Source organism: Schistocerca nitens, chromosome 1 (assembly GCF_023898315.1).
Source record: "Schistocerca nitens isolate TAMUIC-IGC-003100 chromosome 1, iqSchNite1.1, whole genome shotgun sequence".
NCBI lineage: Eukaryota > Metazoa > Arthropoda > Insecta > Orthoptera > Acrididae > Schistocerca > Schistocerca nitens.
Window position 1 is genome coordinate 480,699,575 of NC_064614.1, and position 5,546 is coordinate 480,705,120.

The 5,546-nt window shown below is 43.6% G+C and overlaps 1 pseudogene; it reads right to left on the reverse strand.

The window, feature by feature from the left end:
• Positions 1 to 2,987: 2,987 nt before the first annotated feature.
• LOC126208964 (5S ribosomal RNA) lies at positions 2,988 to 3,105 on the reverse strand (annotated as a pseudogene).
• Positions 3,106 to 5,546: the final 2,441 nt, after the last annotated feature.

Here is a 5,546-nt window from a genome sequence, read left to right on the forward strand (position 1 = left end):
GCACCGCGCCGGTCAGCGCTTATTCCACACTTGACCGCGCGGGAAGTGAGAAACAAGTCTTATCATTCGTGAACGAAGAGCTTAGGGCTCTATCGCGTCTCCGATACAGACGTCGGTTTGGAAAGAACACTAACTCAGTTAGGTAACGCTTCTTGAAAAAACAATCCCAGCACCAGCATGAAATACAGAAAGAGGGATCACCTGATCCAGGATGGCCCTACATCTACGAGATCTACATCTACATGACTACTCTGCAATTCACGTTTAAGTACCTGGCAGAGCGTTCATCGAACCACCTTCAAACTATGTCTTTAGCTCTTGAATATCACGCAGGAAAAACAATCACTTCCGAGCGAGCTCTGATTTCTCTTATTTTGTCACAATAATCGTTTCTCCCTACGCAGGTGGGCATTAGCAAAATATATTCGCATTTCGATGAGAAAGTCGGTAATTGTTATTTTGTGGAAACATCTCGCCACAAAAAAAGAAAAAAATATGCCGCCCCAACTCGCGTAGCATATCCGTGACACTCTCTCCTCTGTTTCGCGATAATATAAAACGAGCTGCCCTTTTTTGAACTTTTTCGATGTCTTCTGTCAATCCTATCCACTAAGGATCGCATACCGCGCGGCAACACTCCAGAAGACGAAGGATAAGCGTGGTGTAGACAGTGTTCGTAGCAGACCCGGTGCACCTTCGAAGTGTTCTGCCAATAAATCGCAGTGTTTGGTTTGCCTTCCCCACAACATCATATGTGTGATAGTTCCAATTTAAGTTGTTCGTAACTGTAGTGCCTAGGTGTTTAGTTGTACGAGGGCATGTCGAAAAGTAATGCCTCCAAATTTTTTATGTGAAGTACTTACAGGTTTTTTAGTAAAACGAATGTTTCTGACATTATACATCCTTATTTTTCATGTCTACGTATTTATTTCTCAACCTAGTCACCTGGGCGCCGAACACATTTCTCCCAACGATAGACCACTTTGTTGATACCATCACTGCAGATTGTTTGTCTTTGGTAGCGGAGCCACAACCTCACCTCTGCTCGCAGCGCTTCACCACTATCAAAGTGAAGTCCTCAAACGGGTTAAGTTTTGTGAACAGCTGAAAGTCGGATGGGGCCAAGTCGGAGGATGATCGATGACAATGGAGGCGTCGGATTGTTGCAGATGACGCAACTTTCGTGTGTGGTCTATGACTGTCACGCTGAAGGAGACGTCTTAATTCGAAACTCGATTACAGCACGCTGTTTCTTACAAGGAAACCTCCCCATCGCACCCCCCTCAGATTTAGTTATAAGTTGGCACAGGGATAGGCCATGAAAAACTGAACACAGATCAATCGAGAAAACAGGAAGAAGTTGTATGGAACTATGAAAAAAATAAGCAAAATATACAAACTGAGTAGTCCGTGTCCAAGATAAGCCACATCAAGGTACATGTATAATGATGAGCACCGTGGTCCCGTGGTTACCGCGAGCAGCTACGGAGCGGAAGGTCCCTGGTTCAATCCTCCCTCGAGTGAAAAGTTTTAATTTTTTATTTTCAGACAATTATCAAAGTTCATGCACTCAGACATGATCAACTTCGCTCTCCAAAATTCCAGGACATGTTCAGATTTGCTTGGACACATGCAGGATTTGACGGTCTACACACGGAAAAACTTGAAAACGTTAAAAACGTATGTTTTGACAGAGCACAGGGAAAACTGTGCGACGGTGAAACTGTTGCATTCATTTGTTGCCGTTTATGTGACAAACTCTTATGTTTTCATCACTTTTTTGGGAGTGATTATCACATCCACAAGAAAACCTAAATCGGGCAAGGTAGAAGAAACTTTTTACCCATTCGCCAAGCGTGCAAGTTAGGTGGGTCGACAACATATTCCTGTAATGTGAAGCACATGCCGTCACCAGTGTCGTATAGAATATTTCAGACGTGTTTTCCTGTGGAGGAATCGGTTGACCTATTAATTTGCGATCAAATGTTTTCGGTTCCCATTGGAGAGGCACGTCCTTTCGTCTACTAATCGCACGGTTTTGCGGTGCGGTCGCAAAACACAGACACTAAACTTATTATAGTGAACAGAGACGTCAATGAATGAACGGTCAGATCGTAACTTTGCGAAAATAAAGTAAGTAAAATTTTTACTCGAGGGAGGACTCGAACCAAGGACCTCTCGTTCCGCAGTTACTCACTCTAACCACGGGACCACGGCGCTCCTCAGCTTACACACTCCTTGATGTTGCATATCTTACACTTGGACTACACAGTTTTGTATAATTTGCTTATTTTTTCATAGTTCCACACAACTTCTTCCTGTTTTCTCGATTGATCTGTGTTCAGTTTTTCAGGGCCTATCCACTGTGCCAACTTATAACTAAATCTGAGGGGGGTGCGATGGGGAGGTTCCCTTGTTAGCACCGACATAGTTACGTTACACACTGCCATATTACATACTACAATTCGGAGCCCTATAGGGGCGGATGGCTGTAAATATCAAGACATGAATAATAATGGTGTAGAATGTTAATACCGTTAGTTTTATTTAAAAAACTTTAAGAGTTTTCACATCAAAAATTCGGAAGCATTATTTTTCAGCACGCCCTCGTATTGATACCTCTAAATTTGTGTGATTTGTCCTGCAAACCAAAGTTTAAGGGATTCTCTTTAGCACTCATATTGATGACATCACAGTTTTTATTCTTTAGAGTCAATTGTCACTTATCGTATCAAACACATACGTCGTTTAAATGATTCTACAATTCTGATCTTTTGACGACTTTCTCCTCCCGAACAGGCCATGAAGGCCCAACGGTACTGACCAGCCGCCGTGTCATCCTCAGCTCATAGGCGTCACTGGATGCGGATACGGAGGGGCATGTGGTCACCACACCGCTCTCCCTGCCGTATGACGGAGACCGGAGCCGCTACTTTTCAATCAAGTAGCTCCTCAGTTTGCCTCACAAAGGCTGAGTGCACCCTGCTTGCTAACAGCGCTCGGCAGATCGGATGGTCACCCATTCAAGTGCTAGCCCAGCCCGACAGCGCTTAACTTCGGTGATCTGACGAGAAGCGGTGTTACCACTGCGGTAAGGCCGTTGGCTTTGATGGCTTTGCTATGCGGTAAAACGACAGCATCATCTGCAAACCATTCCTACATGGATTCGGATCATGCTCATTCAGAATGCAGGTTCAGGGTGTTTTGAACAGCGCCATCACATACGGCAGGCTGATTTGTCTGGCGGCAGAGCGGCAGCAGGGACTGCGGTGGACGCGGCGTAGGAAGCGACAGGCTGCTTGCCCGACCTGGGCTCCACCCACTGCCCCAGAGAGGGCAGTCCGCGCCCGTAACTGCTGCAAGTGGAACACTTTGCACGGTGGACGCCAATACGAAATTTACCACCTCCTTGTCGCTTGTGACGCAACACTTTTATGAACAAGCATGAAAATGATCCAGCGCAATCTTGTATTAACTAATCACGCCATTAACACTGCTTCAGGTAGCTAAATAAGAAGAATCCACTTATTATAAAGAAATACTGACGTGTTTATGACATGGTCCATCGTCATAATATCATATCATCAGGAACAACACTGATAAAAATTATCGTGTCGAGTGGTAACTCTACTAACATCGATGCTCAATTGAATCGACGTATATGATTGTAGTAATTTCACTCGAGATGCTACGTTTAAGATACATTATTCATCAGAATTGTCACGTTGTAAATCGTTCATGATAATCAAATACTGAACCTGCTGCTGCTTCCAGAAGTCATAAGTTTTAAAACAAATTTTAGAAAAAATAATGATTTTTCGTTACTTTCTGGTCCAAGAAACAAGACTAGACATCCACTAAGAGATAATGGCAAAACCTATTCAAGACGTACCTTGCACTGTCATCTGACTGAAAACTTGAAAACTAAGTGTATGTTCTCTAAAACAGTAGAAGCATTTCACAATACTCGATCTCATCTTCGATAGCGCCGGCTATTTAAGTTGTCGCGGGTTATTAATACTGTGACATAAGTTTTTGACATTATTATGTATAACAACCATAAATCTGCTAAAATCTTTATTGTTTTGCCCCTAGTTTCAACAATATGTCTTCATCCAGTGAGTTTATAAGCTTAACATGTTGTAAATCACGCGTCCACAAATGTAAATATACTACATATGTATTTAGTGCAGTAAAGATAAGTGATATTCGACAATGACACTAAATTATCTAGCCCACAACTCAGTTGCGTCAGCAGGACTACGTTTAACCAGTTAGGTGTGACTAGAAAAATAAAAAGAGAGGGAGAGAGGAGAGAGAAGGAAAACTGTGGACACGACTCGAGGGAGAATTTGTTTTTTACTTTCACTCACTTTTTATTGCATTCAACACACCGTAGAATCCTTCGTTTTAATGTGGAAATCTTGTCTGAATGAGGCAAGGAAGAGTAGGGTTTAGCGTCCTGTTGATGTAGTTGTCATTAGAGGCAGCACGAGCTGTGACAGAGGAAGAAAGCGGCGATGTCCTTCTCAAGAGATCAGTCACGAAAGACCTAAATCTGAAGGACCTGACGAGACTTGAATTGCGCCCCTCCCGAATCCGGGTCCAGAGTGCTAACCAGCCGACCAGTACACCACCCGGATCGGTGTCTGGTTTGAGAGCACAATTCCTGTCGCTGATTTATGTTGCTCCAGTCCAACATGGGAAGATAAAATACTTCACCCTATTGAGCCTACTGGATAGAAGATTGATAGGAATTTATCCTGATTCTGGCAATTATAGCATTTGTGACCAATGAATTACATTTTTAACAAAGTCCAACATCAACGGACGAAATAAATGTAAGGTTTTCTCGTCTCGCCTTGTGCTCTCGGTGTCTCTACTTCCAGTAATAGTTTTAAAGCGCTGCCGTTATTATTATAAAGGATACAAATAGCCATTGCAACCCAGTTAGTATCTTGGTTACAAATTTAACAGTTAACAGAGTCACAGTAAGCTACTATCAGTCTTTCATCCAGTAGAGTGGTAAGGGTAGAGGACATTCTTCTTCTTTTTTTGGGCCTTTGTCCGAATCGGCGCAGCAGGGTTATTAACGGCTTTCGCAATGTTAGTTTAAGAGTTGGCCGCTTGCCTCGCCTGTCGCCACCCTGTTACCCTTAGGACGGAATGTGTGTACCCCAACTGTGAACATGTGAAATTGAACTAAAGTTTTAGAATCGTGTAACTGAGGTGAGACTTGGGTACCAGCCCAGTATTCGTCTATCAGAGTGTGAGAAACCGCCAAAAAATCACATCCGGGCTGACCGCCAAACGCTACAGTCTGGAACCGCGAGACCGCTACGGTTGCAGGTTCGAATCCTGCCTCGGGCATGGATGTTTGTGATGTCCTTAGGTTAGTTAGGTTTAAGTAGTTCTAAGTTCTAGGGGACTGATGACCTCAGAAGTTAAGTCCCATAGTGCTCAGAACCATTTTTTTTTTTACCGCCAAATCGACCCTCGTCGTTAATCCGTTGGGCGAATTCCAGTCGGGGCTGGTGCACCTCCCC